This window comes from Mauremys reevesii, linkage group 1, assembly GCF_016161935.1.
Source record: "Mauremys reevesii isolate NIE-2019 linkage group 1, ASM1616193v1, whole genome shotgun sequence".
Taxonomy (NCBI): domain Eukaryota; kingdom Metazoa; phylum Chordata; order Testudines; family Geoemydidae; genus Mauremys; species Mauremys reevesii.
The window spans coordinates 208,152,255-208,175,145 of record NC_052623.1 but is presented as its reverse complement, the minus strand read 5'-3'; the positions used below and the strand labels follow the sequence as shown (position 1 = coordinate 208,175,145).

At 47.1% G+C, this 22,891-nt stretch overlaps 1 protein-coding gene across 3 annotated transcripts in view; it reads left to right on the top strand.

Annotated features, from left to right (window-relative positions):
• Positions 1 to 22,891, top strand: part of IGSF11 (immunoglobulin superfamily member 11) — a 146,948-nt gene that overhangs the window by 36,681 nt on the left and 87,376 nt on the right. Inside the window, exon 1 of one of the 3 annotated variants that reach the window (XM_039501602.1) lies at positions 21,645 to 21,936. The exons of the other annotated variants lie outside the window; for them this stretch is intronic. The gene's annotated coding sequence lies outside the window, so the exon portion shown is untranslated. Of the gene's footprint in view, positions 1 to 21,644; positions 21,937 to 22,891 lie in introns of those variants that run through there. 3 annotated transcript variants of the gene reach the window in all.

The window sequence follows — 22,891 nt, the reverse complement described above, 5'->3', positions numbered from 1 at the left end:
ATGCTTGAATGTGTCCCTTCCTCCTCCACCTCATTTGCGGCCCCCCCGTTCCATTTTTCTCTTTGAAACCTCCCAGTACCACTAGGAGGAATTGGTGCTTGTCCTTTCTCAGTGCAGGGCCCTGATTTCCATTTGAATAACAAGCTCTCTGCTAAAACTTCCCTGCAGTCCAGGTCAGCACACAAGGAGCCCACTGTTCGCAGACTGAATGTTCAGCCAGCCCTGACGTACCCACCATTATCAATGGAGCTTATTCAATACTACTTGTGTGTGTTGTGCTGGCCAGGGTGATGGGCTTGCTGAGGGGAGGGGGACTTTGCCACTGTTAAACAGACTCCCCACTCTATGCAAACACTCCAGTAATGTTATGCAACCCCCTCTGTCTCCACTTAGGACTTTATGGTTCATCGAAGGGTGTTTTTAGAGGCTTGTTTCACTTGCAGCTGGTTTTCATGTGGCACGTTGGTTCCTTTCAGCTTTATCCTCTGCATTTGTCAGTGTTCATTTTCAAGCTGCGAAGTGTGTGAGGAAATGGCAATGAATCTTTAGCAGAATCGGTTTTTATTTCACCCTGTTTGCTTTTCCTTTCATTGTTTCTCATGCTCCTTCGCAGTCTTTTTTCATCTCTTTATTACTCTTTCTGCACCTCTTTTTCGCTCTCATCTTTTCATTCTGCCCTTTCATCTGTTTCACATCTCTCTCTCATGCACGCATGTGCATATATGCTTTTCACCTGCCCCTATTTTGCTCTCTCTCTCACACACCCCTCTACCTCAGAGGACTAGCAGGGCGTCTTGTCAGCAGCTAGGTAATAACATAGAAGGCAGGGGTCAAAGGAAAGCCAATAATGGGTCGTTTGCCAAAGGCTTGAACACAGTTTGAGCGTGTGTACCGGGGAGCATATACAGCACCCAAGATGTGTCTCCTTGTGGACTTGCAGTGATGCCCTCAGGTTAGACACAGACCTGCGCTGAATGCCTAATGTTTTCTTCTAAAAAATGTATTTGTACCGCCTGTCGCCCAGTGTCTGGATCAGCAGCAGCTTTTTCTATTCACTCTTGTTGTCAGCCACACAGCTGCGTCTCTAGTGTTTCAGTGATAGAAGCAGGGCAAAGGAGGAACATCCCTGTCCCCGGTGTCCTCGGAGGCTGACAGACCAGAGGCCTGGCTGTGCCTTTCCATTGGCAGGGGAAGGGTTGTGTGTGAGCTGGGAGGGAGAGGGCAGTGAGGTTAAGATGGCCTGGCGACCCCATGAGTCCTGCTATGTCATGCTAAGCGCTGTGTCACACGACGACCCGGGAGTTGGCTGGCTAGGTTCGAAGTGCTGGAATCTCATTATCACAGCCGGATGTGGATCAGGGATGACAGGCCCTCTAGTAATTTTTTGAGTTTTGTCCTTCAGAGGAGGCTGGCTTGGGTGTCGTGACGGATTCTTCCGCCGCACTGAAATTGCCTCTCCCAACAAGGCACGGGAAGACTTGGCTACTTCTTCAACTGTGATTACCATTCACGATGTCTAATTGAATCTGGAGTCCCAAATGGGCTCCCAGCGTTGCTCTGTGCAAAGCTGGCTCTAGCTGCTGCTTTTTGGTATCATTTTTCTTTATGTGGACTAGTGAGAGAATCCACTTCTTTTTAAATGGTGTCGCATTAATGACACCGAAATCCTGTGCCTATCAAAGTGTGGGCAGCTGTGGAGCAAGTGTCTCCCCATGCTGCCCTGGAAAGGGTCGCTGGTAGCACAGGAAGGAGGTGAAAGTTGGCCATTCTCAGGACCCATTCAATCCTCTCTCTCCAGACTGCTAGCTGTGATGTGGTTAAGTCTTCTGTGTTACTGAGAGCCTACTCACTCATTACATGTAAGCCACCAATCTGCTAATGGATTGTACCCACTTTGGGTCACTTCTGACCTTGGCTGGAATTAAAGTAGTAACATATCAAACCCTTCAGCCATTCATCCAGTCCTCCATTCCACTCTCCTAACAGGGGACAGTTGCATTCTATTCCAATTGATATCTACCTGTAAAACCTTGACACGAAAAAACCGAACAAACAGCAGCCCAAGCTTTGAGGCCCAACATACCCATGTCTCCTTGCTACCAGCCAATCTCTGAGCAGAGAGTACCTCAGGACTGATAGCCTGATGTATGATACTGAAGGCTGGAGTGATAGCTGGGCACAACCAGACCAGAAGTGGAGGGCTAGAATACACCGATTGCCCCTCCTCTGCCTACTGACCTGTTTTAAAAGGCCCCTATTTGCAAGGTTGTGTGCTGTGGAGCTCTGTGTGTTTGTCTTTGGGTATAGCCACACTGCAGAATTCACTCAGATGACTTTCCTCGAGTCATCCTAGCAAGAGAGAGTGTAGACTGGCTACCAGCATTTTAACCTCTGTGTCTTCAGACCCTATTCATTTCAAGTCTAGGTGATGTGGTAATTAAAAAGATGGTGGCCTCTAGTACCTTGTCTACACTAGAGCTTGCTTCCACCAGTGGAGCTGAGCTGGAGGTTTGTAAGGGAGGGGAATTTTAGAGGGGGGAAAAAAGCCTAGTGTAGCCAAGGCTTGTGACACATGAGGAGCCATATCTCGGCTCCAAACTACATAACCTCCCTTTGTAATATCACTGCTTTTGTATCTCTTGGAGGGCAGGGATTCATCTCCAGTCCTATTCTCAGTCCTGCTGAGCCACTCAGCAATGAATCTTACATGCAGCTTCAGTCATATTCTCATCCCACTCCAGTCAGGCCTGTACATCTACTTATCTTGTGAGCTCTTTGAGTCAGGCATCATCTTTTTGTTCTGTGTTTGCCCAGCACGTGGTCCATGACTGGGGTTCCTAGGTGCTATGGTGCTAGAAATAATCTCTTTCCTCACCTCTCTGTAAGCATATCATTTATTTAATTGGCGTTTCTATGAGGAGCCTCACAAACATTAATGAGTTTATTCTCACAACCCCCCCACCCTTTGAGGTAGGCTGGTGTCCTGATCCCCTATTAACAGATGGAGAGTAAATAATTTGCATAAGATCCCTCAGCAAATTGGTGGCAGAGCCAGGGATCTGTCCCAGATCATCTTACTGCCAGTCCAATACTTTAACTGCAAGACCTTTCTTCCTCTCTCTAGAAGCCACTTGCTAGCCCCTGCTGTAGTTGGGAACTTCATTAGGCTTTAGTTTGCACACACCTGTACCTTACTGAAAAATTATCCTTATGGTTTGGCATTTTCCATGATTGATCTCAGCCTAGAGGAGAACTGATTCTTTGGAAAAGTTTTGAGCAAAACCCCTTCAGCCTTTGTGACAGCAAAGAAGCAAACTTTTCCCGTGACAAGGAATTTTGAAGCTCTATTTTTTTTTAATCATCTGTAATGCAAAAGTGGCTGAACTTTGGCATTGGAAATGTTTGAGTTGGCTCCTCCTTCCTGTGGGCAAGGCCTTCCTATTATTTGTCAGGTGAGTGGATGCAGAGAATAGAAACATTTCAGTTATTAAGTGTTTAAAAATCACTTTTGGCACATTCATGCTGGTTTCTTTTGCTGATGTTGGGAGCCATAATACTAACTGGGACATCAAGGGGCTGATCCTGTGAAGTGCTCAGCACCTCCAGCGCCCACTGAAGACACTGGGGCAGATGCTCAGTGGATATAACTTGTCACTGAAGTCAATGGAGTTTTGACAGTTTTCACCCACTGAGGATCTGCCCCAGGGGGAGTTGAGGGTACTCAGCATCTTTCAGGAACAGGCCCTAAATTAGTATTGTAGGCTGGACTTTTCAGACGGTCCTGAGGGAGCTAGATGTCCCAATCCCGCTGGAATTCAATGAGTTGGGCTCCTCTGAAAAACTCACCTGTAGCTGATATCTATGGGGAAATATCTTCAGTATAAAAACTTTATCTTTAGTCAGGTTGCAGAACACAAACAGATTCTCTATTGAAATCTTTATGGTGCTGGGAGTTTATCATCTCAAGAGGAGGAAGCCTTCCTATTGGCTGCTTTATGAACTCTGCAGGTGCCTTCCTTCCTGTGGCGTTTCTGTGAGTGAAATTGGTGGAGCTGGGTTGCTCTACAAGCCAGGTAGCTCCAGTTATAAATTCCTTGAGCCCAATAGTTTTTTATTTCTATTTTTTATTTATTTTTTTATCATGGATGAAGAGGGTAGGGGGGAAGCCAAGGAAATTAAAATACAGATGCTTGGATTACCATAACATTAAAGTCACAAATGGAAATACTTCTAACTCAGAAAATGAAATAGTGGAGGTGACATGTTCAAGTTAACGTTACACTCAGAATGGATTGTGTTTTTTATGCAAGTTTTCCTTTGTAAGTGTGTATTTTAGTAGAGTGTGGTGTTAACTTCAGAGTGCGTACCGTGGCTGAGCTAATGTTCCTATGAGAAGCTTCATCTTTTCCTTTCCTGATCAGGAGTGTTTAAATTTAAACATCAAAATGTTACTTTATCTCACTGCATTTCATTTGTATTGGCCAATCTGTACATAGAGCCCATTTGCTCATCACCGGGATGCCTCAGGTTTAATTAAAAATAAATGCAAAATTCACAAACGGACTATAAAGATTGTACAAACACCTCTATATCCTGCCCATAAAATGGTCCTGAGATCAACTGAGATTTACTTAAATAGGTCTGATGTACAGTCTTGGATCTTTGAAATTCCAGCTCTCCTTTTGAAAGGTAGCATCATTTAAACAGCATCTCCATGTAATTCAGTGAATGCAACCTGTGGGGCAGAAAACGTTAGCCAGGGTGTGTGAGGTTGTAAGGCTCCACAAGGTTACATTGATAACTGAACTCAGAATCTAGTGGGCCATATTTCTCTCTCTTATGCTTTTGTGCCTTCTCCATGCATCTCTAGCTAGCTCCACCTAGGGTGGCCAGACAGCAAATGTGAAATATCGGGACAGGGGGTGGTGGGTAATAGGAGCTTATATAAGAAAAAAGATCCAAAAATCGGCACGGTCTCTATAAAATCAAGACTTCTGGTCAGCCTAGCTCCACCCCGTGTCCATTCCTCACCCAAGGAACATTCAAGGAGATTTCCTCACATTCACTTTTGGACGTTACTCTGTTCCAAATGGCCACAGCTCTGATAGGGATAATGGGCCCTGTATTCTTATCTTGGTTTGTGTTTCTAGCAGTGAAGGGCCGCGAAGGCTAGAGATCTAGGTTCCAAAGTTCTGGAGTGTGTGTGTGTTCAGATCTGGGGTTTTGGCTCAGTGCATATTAGGGAAGCAGGGGGAAGAGGGTCAGTGGCAGAATCTGTATCCAGATCTGAGCTTTGTGAACTGCTCTGAGGTTTTGGTTCAAGCCCAGTTTATATATGTACAAAGAATGATAAGAGTGAATTCTCAGGGCCTGTGAGGCTGATGGGGCAGAGTCAGTGAGGCTCACTACGTACTTCTCAAAAGCTGTTGCTCAGATGAGCGCATGGCAGCCTGGACAGTGTAACTCAGGTTTCATCCCCACAAGCACAACAGGTCTGTTTACCTATTAAACCCAGAACTCTAGCGGGAGCTGCAGCAGACAAGCTCCTTGTTTATATTGCCTGCCATGCTGGAAAGGGACAGGATCCTCCAATGGATTGGCACCCACCTCCAAGAACTCAGCAATGCAGTAAATTATTCTGGTCAGAGCCATTTCTCCGAGGCGCTTTCCCATCTGACTCGCAGAGACAACGCTGGCAGGGACAGGACCCGGCAGCCACTGCAGCAGCTCAACAAGTGAGGGCTATGAAGATAATTTGCAGCCAGTCACAGATTAAGTGTCTTCCTTCTGCAGGGGTTTAATTAGACTGTGAATCACATTAGCGGAGAGGGCATAGTTACTGTGCCATACGGTGGCTATCACTCAAGCCTGGCCCTGCTGGGTGTGCAGCAAAGGATACGCCAGCCTGACTGTGCGGATTCCAGAGCTGTGGAAGAGGGACTGCACTCAGAGTCTCAGGAGTGCTGAAGGAAGCACAAAGCTTTGAGCTGGCAAGCTTGCTTCCAGCTTGGTCACAGGAGACTCTGCTAGAATAACATGGGACCTCCTGGAAGCTGTTCCTCTGGCAGAGTAAAACCCATGGGTAAGACCAAAGCTTTAGCGTAACTATGAACACAGTTTGGTCCCCCTAATTCTGCAAGATGGAGCCATGTTTTAACCGCGTATAGGCAAAAACAGTGGTACAAATTATAGGTAAGCAGCCCTAACCTGGTTGCTTCTACAGTGTGAAGAGGCCCCACCTAGTCTGGAATAGTAGGGACTGGAATAGTAGGGCATGCTGCTGATCAGGATTAAGAAATGTAAGCAGAGCTGTGTAAGAGAGCACCTCCCTGCACTCTGCCTGGCCAATTTTCATGTGCCAGGGTAAGTGGAAAATGATCCCGCAACAGAAGGCCATCCCTTAGGGAAGTAGTGGGGATAGGGGATAGAGCATGCACAAAGTAGTAGTGCCCAGGGAAGGAGTGTATTGGTTTAACTTATTCATGAAGCCTTGGCAAACAGCTGTTTGAGTGAAATCTGCATGTGCGCGCATGTACACGTACATACACACACACACACACACACACACACACACACACACACACACACACACACTTCTGAGCTGTTGAGCAGACCAGCAAGCATAGTATCTACATAAAGAAGAATGGTTCTGTGCTAAAGTAACACTGGCAAGGTGGACACCACACTTTTAATGACTGCAGAGTGGGAATTCATTGACAGATGCTGCTGTAGCGTCAGAGGTGGCAGAAGCTAAAGTGACTGCTCTGTTTAGGTTTCTTTTTTAAAATTTTATTTATTAAAATGCTCTAGAGGCAAGGGAACTCTGCTCATTATTTATAAGTTTCTCTGCTGCCTTGAAATGGGATCTTTTATCAAAGGCACTTTGATAAATGTGGTGGAAACTTGTCTGGTTTCATTGCCACTTCTCTAAAGTGATTCCTGTATCCTCTGCCGAAATGCTGTTTTGTAAGTTTATATAGCAAGACTCGGGGCAGGTCTACACTACCACTGCCGGTCGATCTAAGCTATGCAATTTGAATTACATTAGTAGCGTAACTCAAGTCAACGTAGCTTAGATCTACTTACTGCAAGGTCCACACTACGTCCCCACGATGCTCTCCCGCCGACATTGCTTCCGCCTCTCATTGAGGTGGAGTACAGAAATCAATGGGCGAGTGCTCTCCCATCGATTGAGCATGTCTTCACTGGACCTGCTAAATTAATTGAAGTGCAAAACCAGCTTTTAACAGCAGTAGTGTCTTCTGCAGGTGCAAAGAGAATAGCTGTTTTTTATTACGATTTATTCTACTGGTTCAGTTGAATGACTAGTTCATTCAAAGTTAAACAACCAGTTGGGAGATGGAAAAAACATTTTTTTTTCTTTCCAAACTATGAATAAGAATAAGGTGTGAGAGGATGAGCTTTATTAGTTCTAAAATCTTGAAGGATATGGTGACCAAAAACAATCAGTTAAGTTCTCTAACTACAGATAATACTTCCTTTGTTTAATAAATGAGTTTTTTTTTATCAAATTGCACACAAAAAATTAATCATCTACTAAAAGATATGTGATATAGTTGCTTAAATAAATGTGTTTAGATACACTATATCCTGCTAGTTAGCCAAAAGGCACACCAATTTTTGTGTAAAGCTATATTTAGTTGCAAATCAACATATTTTAATGGTACCTACCAATTAATATTAACCTTTCCTTAGGGAAATAGTTTAAAAGTTCAAATGCAAAAACATTATTAAAATTGGTGATTTGAATCAGGTTTTCTGCTTGCTGATTTAAATCTGTCCACTCTGGTCCACAGGGAAAAACAAAACAGTCAAATCAAAACATAAACGGAGATGTCTTGTGAAAAATCTTCTCTCTTCTCCTTTGGCAATTGGAAGGCTTCTCTACATTCAGATTACTGTTTCAGTGTGCATTCAGCTGCTCAGTAGTTTTGGGGGCTGACAGCCATTTACTAGCTAAGAGGGCAATGGTACAAAACTATTTTCAGCAACATGACTCCATCTCAGCCAATTGGATTGTGGTTGGGAATCCAATTTGGTTGAGACAGGGTCACACAACCTGAAATAGTTTGTGCTGCTGCCCTCACTGGTTCACACAGACATGCATGTACGGTTAAGAACTCTTGACTACATGCTTTGGTACTTGACCTGAACTGAATGGGGCTGTGTGGAATTTCCTCTGATTCCTGCTCCTCATTCACCGTTGTTGGGTGGGAAAGTTGCCATCTTTTTCCAGCTTGTCCTGCAGAGCAAACTCGTTGTGTCATCAATTTATGTGGCAACCTGATCTCATAGCGCCAGCCCCAAATAATTTTGACTCCAAGGACTAGCCTGCCAGCCCTGTTTATAGGATGCATAGCTACCCCATTGAGATTTGGATGAGTGCAAAATGGTACTGTCAGACTGATAGTGTGGAAATTATCAGCAGTTTTAAGAATTTGCATTATGGGCTCTCCAGAGCCATATTTTAAGAACATAAAATGGCCATACTGGGTTAGACCAATGATCCATTTATCCCAGCATCCTGTCTGCTGACAGCGGCCAGTGCCAGGTGCTCCGAGGGAATGAACAGAACAGGCAATCATCAAGTGATCCCGTCACCCATTCCCAGCTTCTGGCAAACAGAGGCTAGGGACACCATCCCTGCCCATCCTGGCTAAGAGCCATTGATGGACCTATCCTTCATCTCCATGAACTTATCTAGATCTTTTTTGAACCCTGTTATAGTCTTGGCCTTCACAACATCCTCTGGCAAGGAGTTCCACAGCTTGACTGTGCGTTATGGGAAAAATACTTCCTTTTGTTTGTTTTAAACCTGCTGCCTATTAATTTCATTGGGTGACCCCTAGTTCTTGTGTTATTAGAGCTAGACGTGCTGTGAGAAGGGTCAGGTGAAAAGGTAGTAAGGTCTACATTAGGGCACCTACCATTGCTGCCACAGCTGGATCTGCACTGATAATGCCAGAGTCTAGGTTTTATTGCTGCTGGTTGAACTTCCTGGTTCCTAGTAAAGGCTTCTGTTCTCTTCTTAACTTGACCTCCCGCTGTGCTGTGGGATTGCACTTATGTATTCAGAGACCTTGCCAGTATTCCAAAAGGGTAAAGTAAGGCTGGAGAAACTATCCTCAGCTGCTTTGGCCATACTTTGTGGTGGGTGTTTTGGCTTATTATGGGGGCTTAAGTATATTAGCGCTCTCTCTCTCTCTCTCCCTCTCTCTCGCTCTGTATATATAAATATATTCATACGGATAAGCTATAGTTCATGTTTACTACTGGAATGTTATTCACTCTCTGTATACTGCATCCAGAGCCCTCCTCTCCAGCATCCTTCTTTTGAGAAGGCAGCAACCAAGGCCTGTACTTGGCAAGCAGCAGGAAATGAGAGTGGGTAGCATTTAGATCTTTCTGTGACCCTGTTGGGGGTTGCTTAGATAGATGGTTTAGAAATGCTTCAACAAATCAAGGGGGTTAGGTTTAAAAAATGACACGGTGGCACTTGACCCATACTGATGACTCTTGTTCTTCATTATGGGTGAGTGGAAGGTTTCTTCCCCCTTAGCTGATTCAGGCTCCTGTAAGCAAGGAGTAGAGATGGCAGCTCTAGGCCTAGGCTAAACCATGGTGTGGCTGGCTCTGATGATTTTAATGGTGAACACTGAGAGTTTGGCTCCTAGGGGAGCCAGCCTGGCCATGCCATGAGAGGCTTCAGTGAATTTCAGCCCTGCCTGTGGGAAAACCTGCCTCTCTCACCTCCTGGAGAAGAGTACCCAATCAAAGCTGCTGTAGGAAGGAGGCAGAGCTCTTCCCCCTCCCTTCAGTAGCTGAGAGGAGTTTTTGGATGGAGAATGGGGGAGAAGGAGCCATTCATACCTCCTAAGGATTCAGGGGTTCTTTATCCCCTTTACCCCTTCCCAGGTCTGGTATTGCAGGGATGAAGAAGAGAGGGGCAAGCCTACTCCTCACCAGGGCTGGCTTTAGGACATGAGGGGCCCGATTCAAAAGAGCTGCGCCAAAATGCAGCTGAAGACAGTGGCAGCGATTGACCTGCCACCGAAGATAGCAGCAGCAATTTGGCAGCAGCTCAATCGGTTGCCATTGTTTCTGGTGGCACTTCGGCGGAGGGTCCTTCCTCGGCAGCAGTTGTCTTCCGGGGCCTTACCTTGCAGGGCCTCTCTTCCGGACACTGCAGGGCCCTCTGGGGTGCGGGGCCTGATTCACGGGAATCGGGGGAATCTGCCTAAAGCCGGCCCTGCTCCTCACCCTCCACTCTCCATTCCTGCAACACTAAGCCAGGAAGGGAAAGCAGGGATAAATCCGCTTGGAGCTGCAGGAGGAGCAGATGTGGGGCTGGTGGGGTGGGGGAAAGCAGAACTGATGTAGGGGTAGAGGGTGCATAATTAATAGCTGGGCTGGGGTTGGGCTGATATGGGGTGGCACGGAGTTGGGGGAGAGACAGAATTCACTAGAATTGTTGAGTGTGGGGAGAAGTTGGCAGCCCCATTTGCTGTACAGCCACCCATGCAGTGCGGTGGGCAGGGTGTCGAACAGCCAAAAGCAGACCAGACACTCAGGGCTGGCCTTACCATAAGGCGAACTGAGGCGGCTGCCTCAGGTGCCAGACTGTGTATGTGTGTGGGGATGTCACTAGGACCCAGAGTGTAGAAAATTGTGTCTGCTGCTGGTGTCTATGTATTCTCTCTGCTCTAGATGCAGAAAGATGGTGGAGTGCTGTGCTGGAGGAAGGAGGGCACAAGAGACATAACAGGCAGACAGAGAAATAGGGCCGCCCAGAGGATTCAGGGAGCCTGGGACAAAGCGATTTCAGGGGCCCCTTCCATAAAAAAAAGTTGCAATACTATAGAATACTGTATTCTCGTGGGGGGCCCTGCAGGGACCGAGGCAAATTGCCCCACTTGCCCCCCCCCCGGCAGCCCTGGGAAAAATAAACATTTAAAAACCTTCCGCATATCGGCACAAACCCAGTTTTGAGAAAACTTCTTTTCAAGTCACGTTTACAAGGTGTCACTGGTTCTCAGCATCAGCTAGTGCTAAAAGGCACTAAAGCTCATTAAAAGGGTTGGACAAATATTTTCCGTCGAAACTTTTTTTGGATTCAAAACTAGGGGTTTTTAAAAAGCAGAAAAAAATTACGGACAAGGTCTGCTTTCCTTCAAAATTTGTTGTGTTTTTTTTTTTTAATTGAAAAGCTGAAATTAGTCTGCCAAAACCTGAACATGATTTGGGGTTTCAGAAGTGTGTGGCCAAATATTTGCTGCTTGCTGTGTTTGTTTAAAGAAACAATAAAAAAATTCTGCTTAAAAAAAATCCAAAACTTTTGAACCACCTCAGCTTGTGACCAAACGCCTGAGCCCATCCAGTCAGAGATTCTTCCAGGTTTCTAATACTCTGCTGGCTTTTTTTGACTTATATCTGTCTCCATAACTTTGGGTTCATTTAGCTTAGAACATAAGAATGGGCCATACTGGGTCAGACCAAAGGTCCATCCAGCTCAGTATCCTGTCTGCCGACAGTGACAAATGCCAGGTGCCCCAGAGGGAGTGAACCTAATAGGTAATGATCAAGTGATCTCTCTCCTGCCATCCATCTCCACCCTCTGGCAAACAGAGGCTAGGGACACCATTCCTTATCCATCCTGACTAATAGCCATTAATGGACTTAACCTCCATGATTGTATCTGTTTCCTACAGACTGGCTTCATGGGGTCCCTCACAAACTGGAGACGGTTACTGTGGGTTTATCTTTAGTATAGCTTATGTACATACTCCACGAAGTGAGCATTTGAGCTTGTTCCACAGTCTGGGATGAGCCTATGTTGTGAAAACTGACATGCTCAAAATAGCACATGCATGTGAATGGACACAGGGTGCTAAAATTAAATTAACCCAGGGGTCCTCAAACTGGGGGTCGGGACCCCTCAGGGGGTCACAAGGTTATTACTGGGGGTTGTGAGCTGTCAGCCTCCACCTCAAACCCCACTTTGCCTCCAGCATTTATAATTGTGTTAAATATATATTAAAAAAGTGTTTTTATTTATAAGGGGGGGCGTCACACTCAGAGGTTTGCTATGTGAAAGGAGTCACCAGTACAAAAGTTTGAGAACCACTGAATTAACCCCTCTGGAGCCTCGGGGAATGCAGGGGAGGGGGGACTCCCTTGGTAGATTTGGGAAGGAGGTAGGTGGTGTAGGATATTGTTAAATAGCTGTCTGCAAGCCTCAAACTGTTGAATGAGCTTTAGGGTAGGGAAGGCTGTGCCTCCCAAACAGCCTGGCCCTGCCCCCTATCTGACCCCCATCCACTTCCTGCCCCCCCGGCTGCCCCCCTCAGAATCCCCAACCCATCCTGCTCCTTGTTCCCTCACCACCCCCCCAAGACCCCCTCCCCAACCACCACCCCGGGACCCCTGCCCCCCACCACTCCCCCCGGTTCCCTTTCCCATTACGGCCCCGACCCCTACCCCCCCCCGCCGAGTCCTGACAGACCCCCAGAATGCCCACGATCCAACCTCCCCTTCCCTGTCCCCTGACTGACCCCCCACAACCTCTGCCCCCTCCTTGTCCCCGGGACTCCCTGCTCCTTATCCAACCCCCCCAGCCCCAGCCCCCGGCCATGCTGCTTACCCCACCTCCCCCCTCTCTCGGGGGCTCAGCGCACTGCCTCCAGAAGCGGCCCTGGACAGCGCTGCAGCGGCCTGGCTCCAGCGGGGCCTAAGTTCCCGCCGGTCGGCCTGGAGCTCGCAGCCCCGTCCCCTTACCACGCGGCTCTGAGCGGGGAGGAGCTCAGGCCCCGCCCGAGCCCCGCCACTTTAACTCTGTGCAGGGCCGCTCCTGGACACGGCGCACTGAGGCGCCGCGGAATGGGGGAAGGCGGAGGCGGGGCCGGGGCCGGAGAATTCTCATGGGGGCCTCTGTGGGACCCGGGGCCTGGGGCAACTTGCCCCCCGGGCGGCCCTGCAGAGAAAAGGTGAGAGGGAATAATAGAAAGCAGCAGGAGCTGCAAAGAGAGAGAGGAGGAGGAGCCTCTTATGTACCTCTCTAGCACCCCCAGGAGCCTGGACTGATTAGCACCAGCTTCTCAGGGAGGTTCCTGTTTCCTGCTGCTTCCCTGAACCCACTTGAGGAGAACAGGCAATCAACTGAAATAGTAGGAGCCAGTTAGGCCCTTAAGACGCTGATGTCTTCCCTCATTCAGGCCCTGCTACCAGCCTGCTTATTTGTCCCCTTCAATTGAGTGTTGAGAGCCACTATAGCTGGCACAGAACAGCAGTCATGAATGAAAGAAGAAAACGCCCCTCTGGGGCAGCATTCAGAAAAAGAAAGAAAGCAAAGGAAGCTTTTCTATCTAAGCAGGAAGGAGCTCTCCTGAGATACATAGACACAGATCTTCATGGTGAGCCTTCTGGACACAGTGAGGATGTGAGTGGTGAGGAGATGCCTGATCTTCCAGTTAGTCAGAGTGCAGGTGACCTGGCAGCTACTGCAGCATCCATATCTCCATCTCAAATGGATGTAACCATGCACATTCCTGAAGAAAAGTGTAGATCAGAGAAGAGTGTGGTGGAGGCACAAGAAACAGCTGCTGCTGAGTTTAGTTCCTTAAGTCTAGATGATCCAAGACTGTGGACCCACTTGAGCAGTAGCCTGAGGGACTTCCTTGTACTGCATGGGCCACAGCAAGTGAAAAACTTCTTGTTCCCCAAAGGCAATGAAAATAGAAGTTTCCATCCAACACATTACTGGCCGGAAGTCCCCAATGGTGACAAAGTGGAGAGGCCCTGGCTTATGTACTCAAAAACCCAGAATGCTACATACTGTTTTTGTTGCAAACTCTTCCAGTCTAATATTCCAGCCACACTGGGTTCTACAGGAACAAAGGACTGGAAAAATCTGGCTAGAAATCTGGCATGCTATGAGAAGGCAGCAAATCACCAGAGAGCATTCCATAGGTGGAAAGAGCTTGAGATGAGACTAAGGTTAAAGGCCACCATAGATGATCAGCATCAAGAGAAGATTGCATCAGAGTCTCTTTACTGGCAAAATGTTCTGAAAAGGCTCATTGCCATTGTGAGAATGCTTGCTACCCAAAACCTAGCACTACGTTGCATTTCAGATCAGCTGTCTGTGTCAAACAATGGAAAGTTGCTTAAAATTGTGGAGCTGATGGCTGAGTTTGATGCTGTACCAGGAGCATCTAAGAAGAGGCACCACCCTAGAAATGTACACTACCTTGGAAAAACAATTCAAAATGAGATCATACAGTTACTGGCAACAAAAGTCAAACAGAAGATTGTGGCAGATCTGAAGTCAGCAAGATATTACTCTGTTATTCTGGACTGCACACCTGACATCAGCCATACGTAACAAATGACTTTAATGGTGCGTTTTGTAACAACAGAACCTAGTGAAAATGTCCCTGCATTGGTGACTGTCAGAGAGCATTTTTTAGAATTTATTGTCATTGATGATACTACAGGAGCTGGTATGACAAATGTGTTTCTTAAATAGCTGGAAGATACGGGAATTGCGATAGCTGACATGAGAGGTCAGGGCTACGATAATGGTGCTAGCATGTGAGGAAAGAACAGAGGAGTGCAGACATGGATCCAAGAGTTAAACCCTCAAGCTTTTTTTGTCCCATGCAGTTCTCAATCATGGAACTTGGTGGTCAGTGATGCAGCATCAGCTTCTAGTGAGGCTGCTGAATTTTTTAATGTAATTCAAAGCATCTATGTATTTTTCTCTGCATCAACTCATCGATGGCAAATTTTGAAGCAACATCTGGGAACATCCTCTCTGACACTGAAACCACTGAGTGCCACACGATGGGAAAGTCGAGTGGAGGAAATAAAGCCTATCAAACACCAAATTAGGAAGATAGATGATGCCATAGTTGCCATTATGGAGGATAATGCTATGACATGAACTGTTCGTGGGAGAATAGTGGCAGAGAGAAATGGATACACCAGAAACATACATAACTTCAAATTTCTGTGTGGCTTAGTGTTGTGGCATGACATACTGTTTGAAATAAATGTTGTAAGCAAGAGACTCCAAAATGTTGTGGGCTGACCCTGCAAACACCACTCTATATATACTATTTAAAAAGAAACTTGGGGTCAGTCTGGGGGTCGGGCTCGTTATTTTTAAACTCTTGGGGTTGGCAACACAGAAACTGGCCTTGCAATGCTTGGCCACTTACAGTGGGCATTTTTGGTTTGAAGGGGTCTGTGGATGTGTTTTGCTTTCCTCAGTAGAGAATTAAACTTCACTCCTGTCTCCACACAAATCCCTTACTCTGTAATCCTTAATAAAAGGGGAGAAAAATGAGATGAAGTGATTGCTAGACGGCCATATGGACACAGTTGCTGTGGCCTCCTCCTATCTGGCAGTGCTGCTGTCACTGAGCTGTTTTGTTTCCAGGCTCTATGCCTTCCCCCCAGACCTTACTCCTCTGGGGGTAAGATCTGGTGTAGGTCTGTGTCATTGTGGGAGTCAAGACTAATCTGTTCTGGCACGTTGGGTTTGCCCCATTAGGATCTGTGCTCCCTCCATTTTACGTTGAGTGTCTTGTTCAAACAAACCTGACAATTCAAAGTGCTACTCAGCCAAAACCACCACATTTTACCTGATTTAGCAGCTCATGGTGTCCAGTGGGGGCCAAGCTTGACCCCAGGTTGACTCAGTGATGGGCTTGCAGGTTCATTTTTGGATGGAGCTGTCCCTAGTTGCAAAATGGTAACAAAACTCCAAACCAGTTGAGTTTTACAGCTAATGATTAGTTCAGTTCGGACCAAGCACCTTCCAGCCTCTTCTGCCGTGTCCACTCTGTCCTTTGATTGACAAATGGCTGTCAGTGCACAGATGCAGGTTCCATATGGCTGTCTCACTCTCTCATCATTTGCAAACAGCTGTTAGTTAATCCCTAGGGCAGCCCCTGGGGCAGAGGGAAATTATCTGCTCTCCTTTAAGGGGTGACATGAGATCCTCACTTTGACCTGTAGCAGAGGTCCTGCAGGTGCAAGCAAGCCCCCACCATGGGACAAGGAATGACCCTGCTGCTGACGCCTCCTGAGTCTGCTGTTTATTTTAAGGAGTTACACAGCCACAGCATGTTTCCCATGGGACCTCAGGAGTAGCAGGCTCTTGGCGTGGGGCTCTCCCTGATGGGAAAAGAGTCTCTCAGCCTCCTCGGTAAAATCCAAACCCAAGTCTGCCATTTGAAATGACCATCAATGCCAGCCTCAAATCTGACTCCAAACCCATGACCATGCACCAGAGCGTGGTCGCCCTGTGAGCCTGCATTGTGTGGAGATGTGCCTCATTCATGTTTTATGTGTGATAAGCCTTTGCCAACTTGCAGCTGGCCTGAACGAGCTAAGCCTTGCAACAAACCTGGGAGGTCAGTCCGTATGCTACAGAGTGGGGAACTGAGGCGCAGAACTGAAGTCACATACCTAAGGTCACACAGTGAGACCATAGCAGAGCACGTAATAAAACCTAGGAGTCCTGGCGCCTCCTGCTGTAACTCCCAGGTCACACTCCAAAGCTGGAAATAGAATCCAAGAGTCCAGTCTCTGCTCTGACCTCAAGACCACACTTCTCCCTTCCCTACCCTGCTCCTACAAGGATGAGTAAATCTGATGTGTTAGTGGGTCTCAGGTGGGTTTGTTGCCTCTCAAATTCTGCCTGATTAAAAAGCAATTAGTCCCCGAGAGTTTGTGCTACCTCCGTTGTTGTGTACTCTGTGTGTATGGACAGTGACATCCTCCCGTGTAGACACCCACACTACAGAGCCCCTCACTTCACAGCTCTATGGGTAGCCACTAGAGAGAAGTCATAATAAAGGAAGCAGAATCTGAAGCACTTTTGATTTTGTGTGTGCACATGCACACCCCACGGCAGCAGTGATGACTGGCCGGGGGTCAGGTTCAGTGGGAACTTTATTGGCCCACCCCTCCACCTGGAATGTATGCAGAGGGAGGGGAAGGGGTTCTCTCCCCTCTTTAGAACATTCACACTTCCTGAGTGGGCATCAGGGATTTGTCAACTCTTCTATTTTGTGCTGCCTTTTCTGTCGTTCAGCCCCCTTCTCACCTGCCTCCATGGCATGTGCAGCAGCTGCACGGGAAGGAGCAATTCCCCTGACACACTGATAGCCATCCCCCCCAGATTAGGCTGCAGCCCATGTCTGTCACTCAGCCATGTCTCCTTGCTCCTCTGAGCTGGAGTAGATTTTTTTTTCTTTCCCAGGGAAACTCAGAAATGGCATCTGATTTAGAGTGATTTCTTTTTTATTGTTATCCAGCTGAGTGCAACCATTGTCTAGTTTCAGTGATGGGAATATTAGGGCATTGGGCTTGGATATTGCATGCGACGCAGAGACAAACTGCCAGCAAAATCTTGTGTAATAAATAATACATCCAGTTCATCTTGTCATGTCACTTACCCTAGGTATCTCTGGAAAACAGAGACTCTGAGAACTCATTTAGGCAGGGGAGAAGTCAAAACCTGTTAGAGACAAAAGGATCTTTCCAGCATAAGGGAATTCCCTTAGCAGATTTCAACATTCTCATCTCACCTGGGCATCATGCATTCTAAAACCATCCTATACATGCTGACTTAGGTCCCAGACTGCACTGGAGATGCTGAGGCTGGATTATGCACTAGGAGGTCTGAAGGTCTAAGTTCCGGGGCATTTGCTCTTACGTATCCTATACTGTGTGTGTGTCCATCCATCCTAGTGCTAGTCAGACTTAAGCACCTCTTTCCTGCCCTCCACCCCCATTCAATTCCTTTTATTCACTGCATTTAGTTCTGAATTGCAGCAGCCATGGTATTAAAAAAAGAAATCAATAATCTGGGTTTAGAAACAAGCTTCTAGGACAGGGATAGTCAATAGGCCGACTGCAGGACAAATCTGAACTGTCAGATGCTTTTGAACAGACCCTGAAATCTTGTTATTGACTTATTTTTATCATTGTTGTTGTTATTTGTGTTTTCTCTGGAGTCTGGACCTTGACTATACCTTGATGAAGAGATTTGGACCTTGACAAAAATAATTGATTACCCCTGTTCTAGGACGTTTAATTAAACCCAGCTCAGTGGACAAAACCAAGAAGAGCCCCATATTGTGTGTGTGTGTGTGTGTGTGTGTGGATTGCTGGCTGTAGTGGAATCGAGAGGGGACAAGTGCGTGTGTGAGAGAGAGCGTGAGCACGAGATCTGGTTAAATAGATCCTTTATATCCCTGTTCCAAATATAATGTTCTTAAATGTGTAACCCACAGGAAAACAGCAATCCCGTTATGAAATATTCAAAGATGATCTGGAGGCTGGTAGCTGGAAAAGGTCAACAGCCCAGCTTCACATGGGCAGCGTGGCGATGGAGCTGGGAGAGAGACTGCTTCTGTGGGCCATGGAAGTACCTCAGACAGGCCTCTGAGGGGGGAATATTTCTTTCTTGTGACATGCTGTAAAGCTGAGGAATCTCAGTTAACTGAAAATAGGACTAACGTGCTGTGATTGGGGACCCTACCGGAGAGTTTCCAGAGGCTATCACAAAGGGGGGAGAGAGTGGGTTTCGGGTGTGTGCGTGCCTCTTTGGGTGTGATTTGGAGGAAAACTCTTCCTGTGCCTATGTGTGGTAGGGAGGGTGGTCTGTGCCCATAGGAACAAAGCAATTGCCAAACCCACCATCATGCCTCTGGGCACTAAATGTTCAGAGGATGATGCCAGAAACAGAGATCATGGGATAACCTGCCCCCAGGGAAATTCCCTGCTAACCCATGCTAATAAACTTTTGGTTTAAGCCCTGAAATGTAAGGCTTTATATGCTCCTGCCCAAAACTCTTGTGGGCTTGTTGTTTAACCCTATTTGTGTAACTCTGAATAATCATAGAAATGTATAATCCTTTACTGAGTCTTACTAAGCTCTTGGCTTCTATATAACGTAGCATTGAGTTCCACAGGTTAATAGTGCACTCTGTGGGCTGGTCCACACTAAGAAGCGGGGTCGAACTAGGGTACGCAAATTCAGCTACGTGAATAGCGTAGCTGAATTTGAAGTACCCTAGTTCGAACTACTCACCCGTCCAGACGCCACAGAATCGAAGTCCGTGGCTCCAAGGTCGACTCCGCCACCGCCTTTTGCAGTGGTGGAGTACCGGAGTTCGAACTATCGCTTCCGGAGTTTGAACTATCGCGTCCAGATTAGACGCGATAGTTCGAACTCCGAGAAGTCGAACTCACCGCGTCGACCCGGCTCGTAAGTGTGAGTGTGTGTCTTTCCTTTATTCAGTTTTAAATTTGTTGCCATTCAGTTTCACTGAATGCTTCCTTGTTACTGCAGCATTATGAAACAGAATGAGTAGACGTGCCTTTCTGTGCCACATGTTCTTTTGCATTTGTTCACACCCATGTGTGTCTGCTTGTGAGTGAGCCGTTGCCTGATTCAAACATGTGATGTTGATGTGATCCCACCACTTCTCTCCCCCCTATGGAAGTGCATTGGAAGCAGTTAGGCTCTGTGAATTTCATCTTTGAGCCTCCCTGCCTGGCCCTGACACCTGTAACCACCACACCTTTCACTCATGCAGCAATTGCCAGTTTGATTTGACAAGGAACTGATTTTATTTTTTCTTCATTTTTGAGGGGAGGGAGGTGGAGGTCCAGAGGTGAATAATTTAGCATGAGCGTAAGTGGCTTTTATCTTCCTCACACCTTGCCCAGTTTTTCTGACTACTCTTTTCCTAAAAATAGCTTGGGGTTCCGTTTCCTCATTTCTGGAGGCAGGGGCGGCTCTAGAAAATAGGCTGCCCCAGGCAGCGCGGTGTGCTGCGCCGCCCTTCCTCGGTCCCCGGGGGTCCCCTCCCCCCCCCCTCCGGGCTCTGCTTGAGCTCCCGCGTCCACGACCGGGCCCGGGGATGGACCTGCGCGCCGATGACACTGGCTCCGGAGCTCCACCGGAAACAGCGGACTCTCCGCGGGGGCGGCTCGGGGGGCGGGCGGGGGGGCGGGGGGCTTGAGCTGCCGCAGCCGCAGTCATGCGGGGGAGCAGCCGAGCGCCGGCCGGGCCGGCGCCCCCTCCGCGGCCTGCGGCAGTCCGGTCCGGCGCGGCTCCGGGTGGACCTCCTCCGCGCATGACGCAGGAGCAGCGCCCAGCCCCAGCCCCCCCCCCCCCCGCCCTCTAGGCCCCAGCAGTGGCTTTTGTCTGGAGGGGTCTCTCCTGCCTCCCACTTGGTTCCAGGCACTGGAATCCCCGACATCTCCTTTCTTTCCCAGGCCAGCAGCCAGGAGCCCTCAAAGACACACTCCCTCCCTCAGGGCAGCTGGGGGCTGAGTCCTGTGTAGCTAAGTGCCAGTCCCACTAGTAGCTGTAGTAACTGCAGACTTCCCTGCTGCAGTATGTACGTTGTCCTTGTATTATAGCTGCTTGCAAAGTCTGTGTAATTCTCATGTGTGTTTTCCATAAATTCCCCCCCCCAACTGCTCTTGTTTTCTGACTGAAATAGTGAGTGTCTACAAGTCACAAGCAGCCATTCCCAGGAGGATAAATAAAACCATTGTATGCAACTCTCTAATAACAGGCCAGTGTGCTCACATCCCCGCTTCTATCAGTTAAGAAGCAACTTCTCTCCTCAATGTTCTGTTGACAGTGAGAAGACAAGGGAGAGGGGAAGATGTTAATAGTGACATTTGTTTGTAAATTTTATATTTAGCTGTGATACAGTGGTTGCAGTTACACATTTCAGTTGCATTAGATAATTAAATAGCATTTGCAGTATTCTCTATATTCAGCATTAAGAATATTGCAAATACTGAGGGTTATGTTATCTAGTTATCTGAGACAGAAATGGAAAGATTTTAAGGGTGAGCAGTGAACTATGAACTATCCCCCACTTGCAATCCTACATCTTTCCATGGAATATAACTTTCATATGTAGCATTATATTCAGCTACATGTTCCCATAAAATGTGGCAGTCTAACAACCTTACTTGCAATCAGGAAAATTTGGACTTCTTTAGTTTCTGTGGGGTTGTTATATGTTGAATGGAATCAGGTTATAAGAACTGGTCTGGACAACTCCTGATTTGATTGTTCTGTCAGAGTGATTGCTACATCCAGAACTCTAAAACAGTTAGCTTCTACAGAAATAAAATCCCCACTTTGCAGGGACAAGAACGAATCATAGCATTTCAGTGCCACAGCAGGTCATTCAGGTTATAATTGGCTCTAATTAGCACTCCCAGAAGCTGTGACATTCTGTACCTACAGCCAAGTGGCCCACAAAGGTGTAAATATCAAAGAAATGCCTTCCAATCTGCTCCTCAGATTCAAAGGCTGAGTGATAATGTAATGATTAGTACCAAGGGGAAATGTCTTCTGGCAACTGGCTTTTGGATCCATATCCAGTGCAAGTGGTGGTCACACAAAATGCAATCATTAAAGAATGTTACATTCTCAGGCTTTTCTAATAACAGTGAAGGACAATCTGATGATGAGCTCAGGAAAAAACCTCTGGTGAATTAACATGGAGCACTGATATTTAAGTGCTTTTTCAGCTTCTTGTTGCCAGGAATAAGTCTTAGTTCTGGGGAGGGTTAGATCGAGTGTCTCTCCTCAATCAGATTTAATTCCACTCCATCTGTTGTCTGCATCTCATGTTGTTCCTTGCTCAGTTAAGGCATCTTGCTTGGGCTCAGGGAGTGGTTATTGAGGTTTGGAATAGACTAAGGGCTTGTCTACACGGCACTGCAGTGCACTACAGGGGGATTGGGGAAAACCCTGGTTATCTACAGTAGCTGCATTTTGGTCCTCAAGTTCATTCTTGGTAACACCAGAATCAAATGGTGATTCCCTTGTGCCCTGGGGTTTGCTGATGGACCGTGACTAAGTGGGTGAGTGGTGAAGGTTTTATATAGCCCAACTGACTTCATCTTTAGCACCATTTCCTAAAGGGTGAAGTGACATCAGGAATGTACTTACCTGGTCCTCAGCCCCCTTTGAGCGGTGGAGAAAGGTGAAGTTGTTGGGGGTCGAGGGTTTGCACTGATATTTGAATAGTGAAGTACGCTGTTCACTCGGCTTTCCTTTCTTGAGCACAGCCATAATGCTGAGGTGGGGTAGAACCCTGTATCGGCTGTCCCCTCGCTGGCTTAAAGGAGCTACCTATGGTGGCCATTAAAATTCTGCCCCTCCACCACTTTTTCCCCGTATCTTCATTTTGTCCAGTCCTCCCTCAAATGCAAGCACAGCAAGAGGGCACCAGGAGCCTTGGCAAGATGGCTTTCCGGACAGGATGAAACCGTCCAAGCGGGTGCAGGTTGGAGCAGAGGACAAAAGAGAAGCTATTCCCATAGCTGCTGGGAATAATAGGAATAATTGCCTCATTATTCCTAAAGCAGCCGCAGTTCAAGAATAGCTTGTATGTAACAATGTCTCTTTTGTAAATAACGCTCTGGGCACCTTTTTGGGAAGCAAGGAAGAGAGACCCAGAGCGCTGTCCACCCCAGCAGTTCATGTTCAGCTTTCCTCCCTTTGATGTTGGTCTGCTGGGTGGTTGTTGTTTTTCTTTAGATAGTCCTGTTACTTAGTGCTTTTCAGCTATAGCTCTCAGAGCTGTTTGCCTAAATGCAGCTAAGCGCAGTTATCCCCATTTTGCAGCACGTGAAACTGAAACACAGAGAAGGAAAGCGATTTGCCCAAGATCGTACAGCAAGTTAATTGGAGACCAGGAGCAGCACCAGGAGCCCTGATTCCCAGGCCTCTGTTCTCACCACACTGCCTTTTATTATTATTATTTATTATTATTATTTATTATTTATTTAAATTGCCCTGCACAAGAGAAAACCA